Source organism: Hipposideros armiger, unplaced genomic scaffold (assembly GCF_001890085.2).
Source record: "Hipposideros armiger isolate ML-2016 unplaced genomic scaffold, ASM189008v1 scaffold_562, whole genome shotgun sequence".
Classification (NCBI taxonomy): Eukaryota; Metazoa; Chordata; class Mammalia; order Chiroptera; family Hipposideridae; genus Hipposideros; species Hipposideros armiger.
The window spans coordinates 749,428-770,829 of record NW_017731912.1 but is presented as its reverse complement, the minus strand read 5'-3'; the positions used below and the strand labels follow the sequence as shown (position 1 = coordinate 770,829).

The 21,402-nt window shown below is 44.8% G+C and overlaps 1 long non-coding RNA gene across 1 annotated transcript in view; it reads right to left on the bottom strand.

Moving 5' to 3' along the window:
- Positions 1-2,130, bottom strand: part of LOC109371351 (uncharacterized) — a 69,652-nt gene extending 67,522 nt beyond the window's left edge. Inside the window, exon 1 of the long non-coding RNA XR_002121861.1 lies at positions 2,051-2,130. This is a non-coding gene — a long non-coding RNA (uncharacterized LOC109371351). The remainder of the gene's footprint in view (positions 1-2,050) is intronic.
- Between the last annotated feature and the right edge of the window lie 19,272 nt (positions 2,131-21,402).

Sequence of the window (21,402 nt, the reverse complement as noted above, 5' to 3'; positions counted from 1 at the left end):
TATTTCTCCAATACCCCCTCTCCCCCCCATCCCCACCCCCCGCCCCCATTTAAAGAGGATTAAACAGAGTCTTAGAGAATTTAAGCAACTGGCCTAACTGGGTACAAAGTACAAAGCCCGGACTGGCCCCTCAGTCTGTCTGGTTCCAAAACCTATGCTGACGCTGAAATTTAATGCAGAAACTCAGATCACCTTGATATATCTCTACTCTTTTTAGACGCTAACAGCCTGTTTAGATTAGGACAAAGTATCAAATGTCCCAAGAGAGAATTTCCATTTTATCCATGAAAAATCAAAGGATTTTTTTTAACTTAGGGTATTTCCCGCCTTCAATGCATTTGATTCTGATTGCTCCTTCATGCTGTCTCCACTTTGTATAAATAGACCCATTCGGCTCTGCAATGAAATCTTATTAATTCAGACCCGTCTCATTTGGAATTTGTGATAATATGACTAAGACACAACGGGCTTAACATGAACTCTTCTGTTATCTATCAAGAAGGAATTTTTAAAGAAGGTGAATGCTATTAAAATGATTTCCTGGAGTTTAATCAACTTAAGAAAATACAGCAATTCTCAAGGACTCAGCAGCTACAATTTGCATATAAATTATTAGCTTTCAAACATCTCTTATGAAGTGATTAAAACCGCCCCAAAACTTGGTAGCACTCAAATGTTAGTTCAAGTTACACAATATAGTTGCAAGAATTTACAAAAATAAAAATTAAAGCACCTCTCTACAATCATGCAAGCTATTTATTTATGTAATTATTTTCAATCAGTGAGCGTTTTACAAATTCCCTTGTTTTATACACTCTGTTTTAAGTCATGTCTTTGGGGTCAGCCTGCAGCCCTTGAAGGAGCGATACATTTTACGGCTGATATGGTTTGTTCTCACGTGTTTTAACCGGAGCTTTGTACCGAGAGTCAAGGATTCTGATCTGGGCTCTCTGTCTTTGATACAGTTAGAATTTCGGCAAATTATTTTGTTGCTGAACCTATTTCCAATGAAGTAGATAAAATATCCAACTTCCATGCAATGGTAAAAAATAAACAACATAAAGCAAACGGAAGCCGTGATGTTGTGCCTGGCACATGGAAACAGCATGGTAAATGCGAGTTTCCGTCTTCATCCTTCCCTTGCACACAATTGCCCGCTCTGGGCTTCCAGGTTCAGTAAACCAGGTTGAAAAGTGACTCACGAGTACCAATGGCTGCACCCCTCCCCCCTCCTTGATTCCTGGGTCAGTTGTCAAAACACTCAGAAGGGTCTCAGAGTTTTAGACGAAAACCAAATCATACGCTCTAGGACTGAAATAGAACAACTAAAAACGAAATATGGAAAGCACCGAGGGGTGCCTGGAAAAGCCGTTCGCTCCACTGGTCTGAAGTTCAGGCTCCAGGTACCGCTGAAAACTGAGGAAGAGGAAGAGGAAGACGAAGCCACTTCAGGAAAGAATGATTTCATTTGCTACCTGGGCCCTGGGGCTGGGACAGAAGCTGTATCTCTCCTCCCGCTGCAGGGCTGAGGGCCGGGTCACCATGTCACCAGCCAGTCACACTCATACCCTGCCCATCGGCAGACCCCGGACCACGCAGCAATCTTCTCAAACAGATACTTCCAGAATCTGGCAAGGTTCTCAATGCCATTGTTCTCGGATTGCGTTTCACAGTCACCAGACTCACGGAGAAGCTTATGAATAAAGATATAAACTTACAATGTTACCTGTGCTTTGCATTCTGGGATGCACCGACCATAAGATACACTGGGATGAGATGAAAAGAGCATCTTTTCAGGTCAATTCGAAGGTGTAGGAAATTTGCCACTGATGCTAACACTACTTCTTCCCAGCAGTCGTGGCCAGGAGGAAAGAGAAAAGGGGAGCACAGCAGAAATCATGTGTGTATAGGGCTTCAGTCACATTGAACCTTGCAGTCGATGTAGTGACACTGCAGCGGGAACATCGTCATCCTCATCTTCCTCATTGTCATCACTGTCATCCTCGATCTATAGATAAGACAGTGCCGTGAGGGACAATGAATGACTTACCTACAGCCCACATGTGAGCCATGGATCTTTTCTATACACGACACTGTACAAACACCCCTGGTTTAAAGACGGCGACTTGGCGTTTGCACCCACTTCTGCCACTTCTCTCTCTCAACATCAATCTTTTTTCTGAAAAATAAGAGGGTTGAGTGAGATACTAAATGTACAAGATATAGAACTGTGTCTGATGCAAACGGGATACCCTGATAAATATCCTTTCCGCTCACGCTTACTCTCCCTAGCTGTCTAGTCGCTTCTAGCTGACAGAAGAATCAGGAAAGAAATAAAACTTGACAGCCCACGATAGTATGGCTGCCAGCTCTGGAAGCTCGGAGGGCCATTCTTCCTCTTTAAAACACTCAAGGAAAGAAAGAAAGGAGGCTGTGTAAACAGCTCTGATTTTCCTGTCTCTTGCTGCACTTCTGAGCTTCACCACTACAATCAAGCCTGCCAGCCAGTGCAGTCTGCGACTGCTTTCTGATCTCCAGTCCAGTACAAACACAGGAACCAAATCATATTTCCAACCAATCAATCCAGGTCCTCTGAAAAGGAAAAGCATTTTCCTGGACTGACAGATGAACCTGAATTAGAAGAGAATGCTTTACACTCACAGGTGGGCCAAGGAATTCACAAGCCACAAGACGGGGGCAAGCGCGCCTCCCCCCCCCCCCCCCCAGGATAACCTTGACCTTGTTTCTGAAGGCTTGAAAGCAAAGAGATGGTACAAGGCTTTTAAAGAGCAATCCTCAGGTGTCTTTCATAAAGGGCTGAGTACCTACAGACACCCTTAAATAGAAACATCAGGAGCTCAAGAAACATAATTCATCATATCCATTTTTATCTGTAAAAAGCCTTTTCTGGAGGTCTGCCATAAAATCAACATATTCACATCACTTGGGATCTATTAATCTGACAAAATATCAGCAGTACAGAATGATCTGGGGAAGGTATTTGGCAGGAAGTAGAAATATCTCCAGACTAATGTGTGGGGTTGGGGTGAGCGGGGAGGTTCTCTTGGAATCTTTATTAGCTCAAATATCTGGCACATATAGAAATTTCCAATTTGGCCATTGACAGAGGAACAAAATTAGTAGGATCTTTAGTACCAAAAGGTCATGCTGCTTAGGTTTTTTTTTTTTTTGTAAAAACCAAAATGTTACATAATAATTGCAGTAAAATCAGTAAGGATAAATACTCAAAGAAATTAAACAAAATAACCTGTAATTCCATTAACCTAGGGACGACAACTATTAACATTTTGGTGTTTATCCTTCCTGCATAAATATCAAGATTTTGTTATTTTCTTTTACAGAAATGGAACCGTAATATGTGTACTCTTTTTAAACACAAGCTGCCTAAGACCACTGTAGAAAACAGAGAATTCAAATAAACAAAAAGTTTTAAATCGTCTGGTTTTCCAGTACTTGGTATCTACATCCCCTGACATTTTTTATGTACTTTATACATTGAATAGAAATTTTTATCAATGACATTATTGTATAGGAGGCATTCTGTTACCTGATTTCTTCATTAGCCTGAACATTTTTCACGTTAAAAAATGTGGGTGTGTTTCTTTATTTGTTTGTCTTGTTCCTTTGCTGTTTTTAGTTTTATATCCCACATATCAGTGAAATCATATGGTGATGGAAGGAGAACTGTCTCTGGGTGATGAACACACAATGTGATGTATTACAGACTTGTACACCTGAAACCTATGTAACTTTACTAACCATTGTCACCCCAATAAACTTAAATTATTTTTTAAAAGGGGGGAAAAGTTATATGCAAATTCCAAAGAGAAGGAGAAAAACGACTTTTGTCAGTATCTTGTTTAGTTGCTCTGAGTTTTATTTTTCTGATACATAAAATAAATAATTTGAAGTTTAAAAATATATATATGCGTATGTATCATTATTGTCAATGGTCTTCTAGTCTATCCTGAATATTCTTTGTGTTTCTGAAAAAGACATTTCTGAGTCAGAAGGTATGCGGTTTAGCCCCTCCGTAACACTGTGGGGTGGTGCCCATTTCCTCCTAAACTGTCCTGTGTTGGACAGTATTGTTCATTTTTATCATTGTCAGTTTCATAGAAGAAAAATGCTATGTCTAGCATTTGCTAAATCAAATTTACCCTGAAAGGTATCTGTGCTTATATGTTTAACACATACTTTTATTGCCATTACTGTGTGCCAAGCACTGTTATAAGTACATAATAACTATGCATTAATTTAATTCTCTTAAGAACCCTAGAAGATGGGTGCTATTATTATCGACCCCTTTTCACAGACAGTGAAACTGGCATGAAGAGATGAACTGACTTAGCCAGGAGCAAGGGGGCTGAAATCCAGACCAGGCCGCTGGGCCCTGGCATCACTTCCACATTTCTGCATGTGGATTTCTGCCCCACGCCCGTTCCAGCAAGCAACATCTCACAAATCGGTTTCTCTTAGTTGCCAGCAAAGGGCTTCTTTTCCATTACTCCCCAGTAGACTCTCCCTTATATGATAACAGTGTCCCGTGGCTGCAAGGGGGGTTGGGGTAATAAGCAAGGGGCAAAAAGCATGAGGATTACTGTGACTGGCTCACAACGAGATGACTCGTCCCCAGGGACTCGGCTCACTGCTACTCAGGAAAATTCAGGGTTCTGTTTGCAAACCAGGAGTGGAGGTGGTAATGGCGGCGGCTGAGTAACCAGCTAAAGGTGTCTGCCTGCCCAGCATCATGTGCTTAGTGCCAGCAGCTGCAGGGGTCTGTCTTCTGAAACCTGGACGGCGGTGCCAACCGTAAATAGGAGTCTCTATGCAGAGAAAAGAAGTTTCTAGTTCAAGAGAAACAGATTGGAGTTCCAGTTCCCGTGACAGCAGCCATGAATATGGAACTTGCCGTTTGGTATAAGCCAGTTCCCCTCTGTGAGAGCAAACATCCCCAAGTGAGGGAATGGGACTGTCACCGCATGCGAAGAACCTGAGAAAGGGCGGGGCAACAGGCGGTCACACCAGTCGCACACAGTATGAGTATCACAAATGGGCCACCAAACCCACTGTAACGGCCACATACCCTAAGTGGTAAGCGAGGCTACCACACAGCCAAGAATCAGAATCTATGTCGACAGCTCAAGGATGATCATCAAAAGCCTAAACTTGGCTGAAAGGAAAAGGAAGAGACATGTCTCAAGTTCAGAAATCTGAACTGGCTGAGAGTTGGAATGCACAAGGCACAGGTCAAGGTTTCGAGTCCTTGTTGGACAGGAAGATGGAAGGGGAAGAGAATTCAGAGCAGGGACAGCATCTCAAGTTCAAAAACAAGTGCATGGACATGGTCATGGAGAAAAGGAGCCATGTGCCTCCTACCCTAGACTGCCCATGCCTGTGTAGCCTTGCCAGGGCTCCTGTCCAAAGCAAGGCAGGGCTCTGAGGACAGGCTCCTCTCTGCGAGGTGTCATGGTTCAGACTCAATGGCCAGTGCACATATTTACTTGCTGAGGCTTCTGTGGGTTAAAAAGCTGGGTGACTTATTCAGATGACTCAGCGTTTTCAAAGCTGTGAGCTGGAAATCACTCCAGTGCACTTCTCCTTTGCACCCTCGCCAGCTCAGTCTTATATAAAACCTTATCGCACTAGCTTATTTTGTTAACACGAGTTGCAACTCAATGTTCAAAGCCCCGAGAAGTTTTCTTCATCCTTAACGAGTATGAAATTAGAGCTGAACAGATGAACCGAGTGAAATGCCTCTTTCTCCAGCCACAGGTTGTTAAAGCTATGGCAGGATCTCTGTCCCTGAGTCAGGGACTCAAGGAAGACCTCAAAGGGACACTCACATAAACACACACGCACACGTACATGCACACACATGAATGCCCATATGTAGATGCATGCATTACATACATGCAGAGGTGCACACGTACACACATGTACACACACACACACACAGAGGTACATTTGCTAATTTAAGCCAGCAGGGAAGCTCAACTTCTGAGTATCACCTACCCTTCCATACTTCACTTGTAACCTTTAAAGGACCAGAATATGTTTCTTATTGGAAAAATGTAAAAAAAAATAAATCCATAGAAATGTCCCCTATGATTGAAAACAGAAGCTAGCCATTAAGACATTCTCATTGGAAAGAAAAAAAAAAACTAATGGAAAGTCAAATGAAATGGAACACCACCAATGTATTTTATCAACGGCATGTCAAGAAACCACACCCAACACATTTTATCAAAGGAATGACAGACACGCCGGACTGTTAATTACCTACAGGTTTCTCTTCTAAATTTACATCCATCCCAGGACAAAGGCTGAACCAGGAATACGCTGGCTGTGGTGAGACTGTCGGGAGGAAGGTGGGCTTGCCAGTGACTCAGAAACCCACCGACCTCCATCTCTTCATCTCTAAAACATGACTAATCAGCTGGGCCAACAAACAGCCTACATGGAGTGGTTGGTATCTTACTGGCAAGTTACATTCCTACAATCAAAACAGCCTGATATTAGCCCTAAACTTGGGTTATTTTTGTTGCATTGTTGCCAGTTTAAAAAAAAAAAAAAGATCAGGGAAAAAAAGAAGTCATGAAAATCCAGGTTAATCTCATGGTAGCTACACACAGCTTATTTTTTACTTTATTCTATCTCTAGTTAGAGACTTGAACTTAGCTTCAGAAAATCCTACAAGACATATTCATAAAATCATTCATTCATTTTCTCTCTCTCTCTCCTGAATACCCAGAGCTATGCAGAATTTAATATTCAAGATAAAATGGCAATAGCATTTTGAGGAAATTTATTTTTCATTGATAATGATAAGGGGATACTTCTCATGGCGTGAACAAAACTGTAACCTTTGCCAAGAAGAGCTGGCTGTGAATTTGGGAAAAAGAGTGGCTGAAAAACTGACAGAAGAGAAGTGTTCATTTTTGTAGGTGAGTGTGTGGGGGGCACAGGAAGGGGGCAGGGAGAAAGTGAGATCAATTTTTTTCTCGCTCATGGGGGATCTATCTTCAGTCTGCCTTGAAATAAGAGAGACTAACAGAAGATGCTTAGCCCAGGGGAGACTGAGTCCTGCTCTGCCAACATCGCTTTATCCACAAGGCTTACTGTTATTACTGATGCTGTAATCCATCATACAGCTACCTGCTGGCACTGGATTGGGGGAACACAGCGTGAGGAATTCTTTGAAAATATCTAATAACGGTAGTCATAAAGAAGCGTGGAACACAGACTTTTATACAAAACCACAGCACACTTCATTTTCCTCGCACTCCATCTACCTCTCAAGGCACCTTGATTCCAAGGTTGTGAAGACGTTTTCTACCGTTTCTCTTTTCAGACAGACCTGTAAGAGTGTCCCCCAGTTTCTCCTCTGTCTGGGAGGGGAGGCTCTGAGAGCTCAGCTCCGTCTGAGACAGACGGTTTATCAGGGCAGTCAGCCTTCCTGGACGAGATTGGCTTCCACCGGTCTTCCACGGGGCTTCGTGGGATGGAACCAGAAAGGGAGCCGCCAACTCCACCAACGGAACTTTGTGTCAACACTGTCATGTGCTGATGTGAATGAAATATAAACATTGCACAATGAGCCATTTTTAAAAATTCTTCAAAATATTACGCCCTTGCATGACGGGTGGCTAAGTGTGGGGAGGGACCTTCTGTTTCATCCCAGAAGAAAGTTAATAGCAGCCCAGGAGCTGGAAAACCAACTTCAGAAACACTTAATGTTTAGATCCACTTAGTGGTTGGAAAAAACAACTTTAAAAAAAAAATTGTTTAAGAGCTGCTCCAGCAAGTGGAAACAGCGATTCCTTGTAAACAAACCTTTAACATGAAGGTATTTCTCAGTGGCGGAAAACCTAACTTCATAAAGTCAGATTTCTGAGATGTTTTTTCAGCTCCTCAGAGACTACAAAAGTAACCACATTCTGTCAGTTGCTGCATCAAATAAACAAATGTGAACGAGAGATTTTCCATATCCTATGTCAACAGAATGTGTGTCTGATAAAGGGCACGCAAACTTGGGGGCACGTTAACTGTGGAGAAAATCGTGGAGAAAGTCAGTGATGATAAAAAGCAAGCATTGCTTCCAGCTCCACTAACTACTCCATAAAGGACATTAATGACAGTTTTGATGTGACCTAAGCAACTGGAGGCTGTTTCCAGGTGGGCCACTCTCTTTCCGGTGACCACAGTGGTTGTCATTAACTGTGTCAGCTCTAAGGCCCTGTGCCGGACTCTTCACGGAGAATCCACTGTTCCTTCCACCCCATAACCCAGCTACCCAGGACAGTGTCGGGGGGTAGGCCAGAGCCCATTGAGAAAACCAGACCCCTAACCTCAGTGTCAGCCCTATTTCCCTATAGAATAGAAACAATTCGGGTTTATACTTTGAATGGCACTAGGAAAGAGTTCCTCACCAAAAATCTCATGGGAAATCTACAATTAGAAATTAAGAAGATGTGGTACATGTACACAATGGAATGCTATTCTGCCATAAGAAAAGGTGAAATACTGCCATTTGCGACAACATAGATGGATCTTGAGAGTATTATGCTAAGTGAAATTAGTCAGACAGAAAAAGTCGAGAACCATTTGATTTCACTGATATGTGGGATAAAAAACTGAAAGCAACAAAGGAACAAGACAAAGAAATAAAAACGCATAGACACAGACAAGAGTTTAGTGGTTACCAGAGCGTAAGGGGAGAGGGGGGTGGTAGATGGGGGTAAATGGGGTCAAATATATGGTGATGGAAGGAGAACTGACTCTGGGTGGTGAACACACAATGTGATATATAGATGATGGATTACAGAATTGTACACTTGAATCCTATGTAACTTTACTAACCATTGTCCCCCCGATAAACTTTAATTTAAAAAAAAGAAATGCACATAACATCAAGATTCATCCATTTTGTCACCCCAATAAATTTTAATTAAAAAAAGAAAATGAAATCAATACGACTCCATTTTGCTGAAAAACTACTTTTTACGGGCAAATAGCTTCAGAAATGCTGTCCGTGTGTTACAGCAGGAATTTCTTGCTTTGCCAGGGTCCTGATTCCACTACTTTCCTGCCAAGTAAATGTGTGAGGTTGACTTAGCCTAGCTGTGCCTCAGTTTCCTTAACTGTAAAATGGAATAATTATCCTCACGTCACAGCATTCATATATGTAAATAATAAATGAGACATGTGAGTGTCCAAAGCATTTGGCACTGTGGGTAACAGGTCATAAGTGCTCAACAAAAGGAGGAGGATGTTCCCTATGAATTTATTGAAGCGTTGTTGTAACTCAGCTCTCAAAGAAAATGAGTATTTTCCTGGAAAGGGGTCACTGTTCCAGGGAGCTGGGGAGAAGTAAGCCTTGAGCTCTCCAGACAAGTCATTTTCACGTGGTGTGTCTACCTGTGTGTTGGTTGAGTTGACAGGAAAAAAACCATTAGCATCTCTGTTTCATCACTTATCTCAGCTTGAGTTTCCATTCGATGTATGATTTATAATGTGTTAGATATGTTTGCTTAGCATCACATGTACGTAATATATAAACAAGTAAAACAAACAAATACTGGGTACATTTCTTTTTTTGATGGAAGCAAAATATTTGAAGACAAGGGACATCCAAGTAGCAGCCACAGGCTTTTGGTATCTAGGAACATAAAGCAAAGGGAGGCAGGATTGAGAAGTCTGTGTTGGGAGATGGTCCTAGAACCCAAAGAAAGAAGCAAGGCCGAAATAGACTCACTGGGTATCAAAATGGAGAAGGGTCTTAGAGGCCATCTTGCCCTGTACTCTTGGAGCTGAGGAGCCTCCAGGTCAGAGAAACGATGCCTCCAAGATCACCCAAGGGCAGAGGTGAGCACCGAGCAGAGGTGTCCAGAATCCCATTCCATGGCTCATTTTCATGACCTCATTCTATCTTCTCACTTTTGGGCCTGTAACTGTTTTATAAACCAACCCAAACAAGGCAGTGGTTCTCATGTCCACACTTGCATCAGAATTACCTGGTGGGCTTGTGGAAACATTGGTCGGCCCTTCCCCAGGATTTCTGCCTGAGCTGACGTGGGATGGGGGCCAAGAACCTGCATTCCTTACAAGCCCCAGGTAATGCTGTGATGCCAATCTGAGGACCCCACTGCTATAACCACTGGTGTAGAGTTGGGAGCTAACTTCCATCAGTGGCCATGGATCTTTGAAATTTAAATAATTCTCATTCGATTTTATCAGACTAAATAAAATCATGGGAGTGAGAAAAGTATTTCTGATGAGAAAGGGAGAAGAAAGAAGGAGCTAATAAATGTACTGTGGGTTGGTGACTTTAGGAGATACTATAGCTACAACAGTAAACAAAACGGTTCTTTGGCCTTTGCAGTGGAAAAGACACAGTAAACAGTATAAATTAGTAAATCGTGTAATATGTGGTCATGATAAGCGTGAGGCAGGAAGATCAGAAAGGAGAGGGAAGCAGGGAGGGAGGAATGCAATTTGAACTACATGGTTAGGGAAGGTCTCCCTGCGAAGATGCCGTAAGAGCTGAAGGAATGAGGAAGTCTCCCCGTGGAGACCTGGGTGAAGCGGGTTCTAGACAGAAGGAACAGGTGCAAAGGTCCTGAGGCAGGAACTCAACTAATGTGCCTGAGGACGAGGCGGGAGGTGACTGTGGCTGAAGGAGAGTGAGCAGGTCAGGGCACAGGAACGGATACACAGTGGTATGAGAGAAGGAAGTGGGGAGGCCACAGGCACCTGGAGACTACTGTAAAACTTTAGCTTTTACTCTGAGAGGAGAAACCACAGAGAATGTCATATCTGACTTAAGTATTCACAGGGTCTGCCTACTTGCCGGGTTGAGAACAGACTCAAAGGCCCCGGGGAGACAGGTGCAGAGGATGTTACGGGAATCCAGGTAAGCAATGGGGGCTTGGAACCTGGGTGTCGTGACAGGGCTGAGATGACCAGATATCGACTGCAGAGACAGCAGGTTGTGCTGACAGACTGGCCACGGGGTGGAAGAAAGAAGGGAGTCAAGCGCCCCCACCCTCCCCACCCATGTTACCCTGAGCAAGAAGTGGAAGAACAGAGTCGCCATTTCCTGAGAAAAGCTGAGACTTAAATGCAGCACCTGGCACACACCATAAGCCAGAAAATGTGAAATAAACAAAAACCCAGTTTTAAAGATGAAAAATCTGAAGCTCCTAGAAGTTAATTTACTTACTCGAAGTCATGTTATAACTGGTGGCAGAGTCAGGCTGAAAACCCCGGCCTGTGGGCCCCGAGGCCCACGGCGTCTCTGTGCAGCCATCTGTGATCTGCCCAAAGCCGTGAACCCGAGCAGGAGGGCGAGACAAACAGGCTCTCTGGTTTCCATTCTGAGCGTATCACGATTCCTCTGGCCCAACCTGACAGAGGCTCTGTCCAAGGGTCACAAACCGGGGGCCTGCTGGCCTAATAAGGCCTGCTGCCATGTTTTGCTTGGCCCTCACAGCTCTGTAAAAACAATTCGTATTTGAATACCTTTGGGCTGGGCTTGTCCTTTCCAGCTCAGGCCCACACACACCGCCCCTCTTGCTCGGAGCAGCGCCCTTCAGATCTTCCGTGTCTGGCCCCTGGAGATGTCTGATTTTTCAACCAGCGCTTCAAACTGACACGCCAGTGGAGATTTAGGTGGGGAGTGTGCTCGAAAGAAGTCCATGGGGTTAGACAGATATCGGTTCACGCCCCAGCCCTAGCATTTACCATCTGGGCGAGCCTGCCCAAGCTCTACCTCCCTTTCCCCACTCTGAACTGTTATCATGAGGCCTGGATGAGAGATGACACGCAACATACAAAAGCACAGTACGTACTAAATGCGTGGTCATCGGTACAGGGCAGGGACTGGCACACTCTTTACGTAAAGGCCCACAGGGTTTAATAGTGTAGGCTTCGCGGGCCACACAGTCTCTATCCTGGACACTCGGCTCTGCTGTGGGAGCATGAAAGCAGCCCTAGAGAATGCATGAATGAATATGCAAGGTACACACAGTCTTCACAAACTCGCATTTGCAAACACTGGTGGGAGGCCAGACGTGGCCAGAGCTGCAGTCTGGCAATTTGCTGTTCTCTGCTGTCGAGCACCGGTGGTCACGCCCCAACCATTCTGCCGTCTTGCCTCCAAGCTTCGGTGACGCGGCAAGGACCGTTTCATATTCTTTTAGTCCAGGCTGTCAGGTGGCATCACAGCGGTGCCTGTTGCTGCTCTCCCTTTCCCCGTCAGACATAAAGAAGGAAGACCTTCAGGGGCCTCATTTAAGATAAGGCTAGGAGGGATTGATATTCCCAGGAAGTGAGCCAACCTCAGGTCAGGCTTTCCTTGGTCAGACGCCTGGCAAGTGTATGTAGCTTGGACAGCACCCATCTCCTGGCTTCTAGAATATTCCACGAGGCAGCTGCTTCTCCAGAGCAGGTTCAAGGACCCAGAGAGATGGGTTGAGTTCCCCTGAGGGAAGCCTGCCTCCTGGCTCGGTCCCAACCTCCGAGGGAACAGGAAGGCTTCTGCACCCTTGGCATTGGAGTGCCCTGGGCAGCTCTGTGGCCACATTTCCCATCCTTTGACCTAATCAGGGCTGTGATTTGCAGGCCTTGAGGGAGAGGCTGCTGGGTTGTTCCCACTGAGTTATTTTTGGGAGCTGGCACAAGAGAAGACGGAGTGTTCGCAATCCGTACCACTGGGCAGTGGGGAGCGGGGACGTCTGCGTAAGCCCTGGAGCGAACTTAGGTCATTTCCTTTTTACAAATCTCAGAGGCGGGCAGCCCCAGAAACTCCGCACGGGGGCAGATATGGAGCAAGCTGATGTCTTCATTTTCCTCGGAAAACGCGATTTCTTTTTTTTCTCTTCACCCACGTTCATCTTAAATGATCTGGAGTGAAGTTTCAAAAAAACCTGCAGGTTTGCAGGGAGAAAAAAATGGAGGCCAACTTAACAGAGAAAAAGATATGTGCGGGGAGGGTGGGGGGTGGGAATCGAAACTACTGAAATACTCACTGAGCTGTTTGACCCCTTTGTTTTGCTGTTTTTAGCCGGGTATCAGCAGAGTTTGCTTCTAATCATGAAAAACAGGCTCAACTCAGCCAACCTCAACCCCTCTCTGGAGAACAGTCATCCTAATTCTGTGGCGTTCGGTGAGGGAGGCTCATAAGCACCAGTCAGCCTATGACACTGCTCAGAGCAGTCACAGAGGCGACCATTGAGTGAGCTGCAGGTGGCTTCATGGTGTGCGAGGGGAGAGCAGGTGTGCAGGGTTCTGTCCTCAGAAGGGTCCCACACTTGATTTAACACTCCACTGTCACTGTCTTGAAATTCTGAATACTTTTGAACAAGGGACCCCACATTTTCATTGTGCACAGGACCCAGCAAATTACGTAGCCTCTCTGTTCTTTTAAAATGTTTCCCCACCTTTTTTTCCCCATTTTTTTTCCCCTCCAAAGAGGACATTTTTTCCCCTAATCAATCCCCTCATGAAATTGTCATACAGATAATACTGTACAATTGACCCTTGAACAACGTGGGGGTTAGGGGCGCTGACCTGCATGCAGTTGAAAATTCATGTATAACTTTTGACCCCAAAAAACTTAACTAATCACCTACTGCTGACCAGAAGCAATAACGAACATCAATTAACACATATTTTGTGTTATCTATATTGTATACTATAGTCTTACAATAAAGTAAGCTAGAGAAAAGAAAATGTCATTAAGAAAATCATAAGAGAAAATACATTTACAATACTGTACTGTATTTATCAATACTGTAAATTTACATTGTCTGTTTACAGGATGAAAAAAATCCACATGTAAGTGGGCCTGTGTACCTCAAATCCATGTGGTTCAAGGGTCAAGTGTATTTATGTTTATATACTTCTGTATATCTATGCTTTGCACATTAAACAGAAAGGCTTTTTTGCCCACCCCCAACCAATTTTCACCCCCTTGGGGGTGGTAATGCCCCCCGTTGAAAATGCAAGTCTTAGACCTAGATCTCAGCACGTAGTTCAACACCAAACATCTGCCTAGGAGTATGGGCAAAAGTCATAATAATAGTAGGCATCTGTTATTGAGGCAAGAGCCATTCTCAGTCCTTCCCTATATCAGCTCGTGTAATATCCAAACCTTTTCTATTCTGGTAGTCATTTTACAGATGAGGAAACTGAGGCACACAATTTCAGTGACTTGCCCAAGGCCAGTCACATAGTTAGCACATGGCAGGGCTGGGGTTTGAAGATCATTCTCCCGACTCCTGAACCCAGAGCCCAGAGCTGCAGGTTCTCTCACTGAGCCCACACCTCTGATCTTCACTCCACCTGAGAGGCCATGTTTTGCGGTGCGCTGGTGGCAGAGACCCTGTGAATAAAGACAATGTGACAGCCGACAGACATAGGCCAGTAGCTCTTCAACTGGACCAAACTCTGCAGGGGAAGTAAGGGCTCTCTCCAGGGGCCTCATGCACAGGCCCTGATGGCAGTTTCCAATATTTTAATTAGAAAAGGTGGTGATGGCTTTACAAACAAACACTTCCATGTTCTCTTCTGGAACAGGAATTGGTCAATTCCTCTTTTATTCTCAAAAATGCTACAGAGCTAAAACAGAAAGAATCGCGAGTTCGGGATTCTAACCAGTGCTATGAACCTGGTCAAGTCACTTTTCAGGGCCTCAGTTTTCTCTGTAAAATAGGTAAATTAAGTGATCTCCAATACTGCTTCCTTCTGGAATGCTATTACACCTTCTGGAAGACAGAGGCACAAGCAACTAAAATAATGAACAGTTATACTGAAGTACCTTTAGTCAATGTTTACTGTGGGACTTGTAACCATCAATGGCCATACAGGCAAAGCAGGTAACACAAGACAGACAGCAGCAGAGCGAGCAGAGTAACAGAGCTTCAGGTGGGCATGTCCTCCTCAAAGCGTGCTGTGAAAAATCCACCCATGCTGGCTGCTGCCAGGCAGGAGGAATGTGGGCCCAGTGCCACCAGATATTCTGATTTTTCTAAAAGAGACAGAAAAGCTGGATTCTTAGGAGCACGCTGCTGGATGTGGACAACGGTGGTGGACGGACCGTGATTCCTGCTGCCTGATATTCACGACCTTGTGTGATTTCCCCCCACACCCCCCACCACCACTTGTGAGCAGAAGTGGTGAAATGCCTTCCAGCCAATAGAATATGACAAAGATTAAGACACTTCTCAGATAGAATTAAGGTCTTAAATCAGTAGATTTTGAATTAGTCAAAAAGCAGGTGATGGTGGGTGGGCCTGACTTAAACAGAGGAAAGCCCTTGAAAGAGGAACTATTCCCTTTCTGAGGTGAGGCACTCCTCTTGTGGGCTTGATGGAGGAAAGTGTCCATGGTGGAGAGAAGCCCGTGGAGCAAAGAAGGGCTCCTCTAGGACCTGAGAGCAGCCTTTGGCCTCCAGCCAGCAAAATGCCGGGGTCCTCTGTCCTACAGCTGCAAAGAAATGGACCCTGTCAACCACCTGAATAAGTTTGGAAGTGGCTTCTTTCCCACTGCAGCCTGCAGATGAAAATATAGCCTGGCTGACTCCTTGACTGCAGCCTGATGAGACGTGGAGCAGAGGACTCAGCTAAGCCATGCCTGGACTCCTGACCCATGGAAACTGAGCGATAATACATCTGTACTGTTTTAAGCTTCTAAGTATATGTTGATTTATACACTTAGCTAGCAATTGAAAATGGATACGATGGCTTATTCAAATTTTCAAAGACACTTTGCAGGCCAGACCAACCTGAGCAGAAGAGCTGGCTTATGGGCAGCCATTGTGTGACCTAGGATTGTGAAGTGCCCATAAAATGCTAAATGGAGCCTTAAATACTAGGCATTAGGAAATAAAAGGCATAGAATCTGGAGAGATAAATATTACAATTCAACACACTGATAACTGCAGGACCCCAGACTGCAGAAGGATGGGGCCTCCTGCAGAAACAGCTATCAGAGCCTAATTACAACCCATGTCAAGTCGGGAGCTGCCGTTTTACCACCCGATCTGCGTGCTTTTGGGAAGAAAAACTGCCTCATCTCCATTCTCTGTTTCTTATGGGTGTCTCCATCACACTGTGCTTTATGATCTTCTCATCAATGATTCCCAATTTTCCTAAAACACAGATGAAGTTGTTGCCTTTGAGCCTAAATGATGAGAAAACTGAGCTTATCCTTGTAAGCACCACGGTATTTACATGCCCTTTCAATTTTGCTGTCAATCACCCATGTTAGAATTTTCCCAGTTCAAAGGGGCAACTGTGAGGGACAGAAGCGGTGAGGTTTGAGCACAAAACAGGTGTCTGTGAGACTGTGTCATATTCCCTAAACTCACACTACACCAACACTGACCTAGGCATTGAGACTCCTGGAAACCAGGACCAAACTTGTAAAGGGTGACTTGGAACCAGCCATGCAAACTTTCTGGGCCCCAACTTTCTCACCTAATTACCTCTTTCCTGATCTCAAAAATAAATAAATAAATAAATAAATAAATAAATAAATAAATAAATAAATAAATAAACCAACCAACCAACCAACCAACCAACCAATGGGGGGGTTTCCTACTCATGCCTCCCAGAATACCTTCTCAACACATTAGCCAGTGTAATTTCCTTGAAATAATAATTCAGACCATAACTGTCCAATGGTTTCCTATCATGATCAAATTAAAGTCCCAGCTCGTTCACAGCCTGCGGGAGCAGAACCCCTCTTACCTTCCTTTTTCTCCCAAGGAGGAATTAGCCATCAGAGCTTCTTCATTGTTCGACAGTGTCCCCAAAATACGTATCAATCCTGGTATTCAGCCAGTATGCACTGGGATGAGTGTATCAATACTCGAAATATGGAAATGCATCTATACCAGTTGGTAAATTAGCTGCTGCTCTGAATCCCCCATGCGATTCGCTGTGCCCGGGACCCCTTAATCTTGCCATGATCCCAAATAAGCTGTTAACTCGGACAGAGCAGGGGGCCTCGGGTTTTCTGTTCAAGAGCGACGGCCGGCACCCATTCCAGTTGGTGGGGACCCGAGTCGTGCTCGTTGCTAAATATTTGGGTTGGGATAGGAGCCCTGATGGCAAGTGTGCTCCTGAAACAAGACAGTACACAGGGGCCACCTAATCACCAACCAAAGGAAGGGAGGATGACTGAGGAATAAAAGGAAAAGAGTGAAAAAGCTTCCTGAAGCCAAGAGCAGCTATCTGACAATGTGGTGGAATAAAACCTGACCCGTCGTTCGGCTCGGGGAACAACAAAGGGGGAATCGGGAAAATCAACACAAAGCACACACTTGTGTGTTGCTCTACCAATACCACATGAAGAGCGGAGTAATTATGTCTTCAAGTATCACTGCTGGGAAAGACTCGGTGTGACCCAAAGTTCAGGACTCAGGCACATTGGTTCCAGGCGAGATTGCCTTTCCTGGTGGCGTGCCCTTCCTCCTCCGCTGCCGATTCCAGAGGAAATCAGACACCGCTCCTCTTTACCGGAATGGGGTCTAATAAGGGCGTCTGCTTGATTGCAGAGCTACGAGATCAGCACTTTCCCTCTTGCTCATGAGAAACCACATCAAACGAAACAACAGAAACCTGTATGTCCCGAGCGAATGCCCTGGCCCGGCGGCACAGACACGCCTGGAAGCACGTTTCTGGAGGAAGGAGAGTGACCAGCGTGACGCGAGGGATGCCGGCGCCATCTTGATGTCCTTCGTGTTGTCCCTCGCAGGGCGAGGCTCACACGCTGGCCCAGCCCTTGTCGTTACATTACCCAGCGCTCACGCTTCTCTAGGGACGAGTGAGGGAATTCAGCACAGATCAGCGTTCTCGGACCAGAGTCTGGCGGGCCGGCTGGACTCCTGCGTGGTGTGCCGATCCCCCAGTCCCTGCCGAGTCTCCTTGATCAATCCAACGTGTGCCCACTGTGCCAAGAGATGAGCTGGGTCCCTCTGAGTTCCTCCCTCTCTCCGACGCACAGAATCCTTATCCCTTTCCTATTTCAGGTCATGGTCACTGAGCTTTTTGCCTTGGGTCTGTACTAAGCAAATGAACGCTCCCATTTGCCCTTGGTACTAAGGTCCCATGCCAACCAACCCCTGCATCCTATAGCTGCAGCCCTATTTAAAAACCTGGACTTGGCAATCCCCTTGCATGGTATAAAAGCCTTCACATAAGGTCATATTCCCCACAGCACCACCTGCCACATGCCTAGATTACCCACCGCTTGTGCTCTGTCATCCAGGGTGGACTTTGTGGTGCCACTTGCTGGATTCTAATGCAGTTTCTTTGTCTTCTGAAGCTTGGCCCTCGGACTGCTTAGACTTCGTTGCCAGGATCCATCTAGCCAACAACCCTTAACAATGGCTCACCTGCTCTTTTTCCTCACTAGGTCCTAACCTGGTCCTAACTCCATGCCGTCCCCACCAGCCCCTTACCTCTAAAATCCCGATGTATATTGCCCCCCAACCTCTTTATTCTGGACCCTTAGGGACTCAATCTCCTTGGGCTGACAAAATACACCTTGAGGATTTTTACCAATTGGGAGAGCCCCAAATTGTTCTTGATTTTATTACTTACAACCTCATACCTGAAAACCAAAATGGGAGATGTGCCCTCCTTACTGTCATCATGCAGCCCAAGCAAAACTTTATTTCCTGGAGGCTCAGATTGAAGTTTTTATTTGTTTCATCTTGTTACAAGAAAATGTGACTTTTGAACATTTTGCCTTCAAATATATTTATTTAAGAGGATTTTGGACCATTATGTGAAACAAGACAAAAAGGATCAGTTAGGGGAGGAAATGTAACACAAGTCCATCATTTAGTAAGCCTTTCCAATTATATCTATTTGATTCTGACTTTCTGCCCAGATGCAAATGGAAAGTTTTTCCATTTAAAAAGCAAATATCTTTCATTGAAAATAGCGCAAACCAAAAATGTGCTTTTTTTTTCTTTTTGTCTAGCCATATTTGCTGTCTTTATCTTGTTGTGACCTTTCCCCAACATATTTTTCTGTTTCTCTTTAGTGCCCAGTTTCTAAAAATAAAGTGGCTAGTGGATCTTTGGATAGAGACAATATTTTGATTTCACTGGTACATACAATCAGGAAACATATTTCTGTTTATACTCTAAAAATCAGTTGAGAGTTGTAGATGAAGCCACGTTCTGTCAGCACATTTTTTTTCTCAAAACCTGGAAAATGTAACAAAATCCAAAGCAGCTGTAGGAAGTAGAATATACACTCCATTTGCGCTCAGCGGGAGGAGAGCTAACAGGAGGTAACAGGATAGTTTCCACATGAAAAAGTTACAAAGAATTTAACCTGTAATGAAAACTCTGATAATCTCCAGGAATGAAAGATGCTTGGATGATGGGTTTGGGGTTTTTCATGAGTTCAAAGGATCTGGTTTTCCCTGTAAATGCTGAGCAGGAACAGGAGACGTTTCACGTGGTCATTATTATGTCTGAGCGCCAACAAAAGTTCAGACTCCATCTTTAAGCCATTAAACGGTGTACTGTGTGTGCATTTTAAGACCATGGATTAGCCTGCCCATGCCTTTCTCTGCAGGACCCAGAAAGAAGAATCTCATTAACTTACCACCTTCTTCTCCAAGACAGGCATGCCGACGTGTGATTATCGATTTAAAGCTAGTTTCCTTTAAGATTCAGCATGTGAAGATCCTGTAGACGAGAGCTCCTCCAAGTCTGACATGCACACAAAGGTCCTGTGGGCCTCGTCACATGCAGGTTCTGACGCAGTCAGTCTGGGTGGGGTGGGACCTGGTGTGCTGCATTTCCACCAAGCTCTCTAGTGATCTGACGTTGCTCATCCATGAGCCACCTTCGAGGCAGCGAGAGCACCGAAGATTTCTGCCTTGGCAATCTATCCCATCTGTGGCTGGTGGGCTCCACAGAGGTTCCCCGTGACCCCAACTCCTGCTGTTCAGGCCCTGCCCTCGACAGTGGGCTGGACCTACTGACTCACTTCTAACAATCTGAATACAGCAAAAGTGAGGGCATGTCTCTTCTAAGGTCAGGTGATAAAACTCATGTATACGAGGTCTGATCAAAAGATATGGTGAATGTTTAAATTAAAAAAAAATTTGCTACAGTAAAGGACACATTGCCATTAATCCCCCTCAAAATACTCCCCTTAGCTTCCAACAGACTTATCCCATCATTCTTGCCACCTTCTGAAGCAGTTCTGGAAGTCCTCTTTTGTGAGTGTCTTCAGTTGAGCTATCATGGCTGCCTCGATGTCCTGAATCAATTTAAAACGTTTACCTTTCATAGCCATTTTGACTTTGGCGAAGAGCCAGAAGTCCCACAGTGCCAGATCTGGTGAATAAGGTGGATGAGGGCACACTGTAATATTTTTATTTGACAGAAATTGCCATAGCAGAAGCAATGTGTGACAAGAAGTCTTTCTGTTGTGATCACAAAATAAAGTGAACGCTGCTGCCGAGTGCCATCCAACGGAAAGGCAGAGATCGTCAATATGGGAGGCTGCTCATCGAACCTTAGTAGCAGTGTGTGAAAAGTTTCAACTTGTTTGGTGCAGTCAGTCTGGTGTGAGCTACGGTTGAGAGAAGGTGTGTTTTAAAGTGTGCTGTAAACCATCCTCCATCATGAATATGCTCCATGTCACACATCGCTTCTGGTATATGGCAATTTCTGTCAAATAAAAACATTAGTGTGTCCTCATCCACCTTATTCACCAGATCTGGCACCATGCAACTTCTGGCTCTTCTCCAAAGTCAAAATGATTCAGGTCATCGAGGCAGCCATGTCAGCGTCACTAAAGACACTCACGAAAGAGGACTTCCAGAACTGCTTCAGAAAGTGGCAAGAATGGTGGGATACTTGTGTTCCCATGAGGATATGGCTTCAGTGAACTGAAGTCCTCTGGGTCCTCATTTCAGCCTGTGGCCTCTGCCCTTCCTTTGTTCTGTATTCACCATATTCTAATGCACTCCAATTTTTTAAAGGAGAAAGAGATCAAGGAAGGAAAAAAAAGAGGTATTTGGAAAAACTTAAGGCAAAAGTATGACAGATTTTGATGGGCTGTGAGGACATAACATATGTGTATTTGAATTTCAAAACATATTCACATACCTCCTTCTGTTTCCATGCCTATCCACAGGACAATAGTTCTCTTAACTCTTCCCTCACCCAGACTATGCTCCCATCACTGGCCTCCAGTCTCTTGATTTCCTGAAGTACTATCACTCTTTTGTGCCCCAGACTGTGGACAGTGCCACACTGCCCGCAGAATAAAGCCCACCATTCACAGTTCTCTAAGTCCAGTCCCCACATGCCTTTCCTACGGTTTCATCCATCGCTCACTT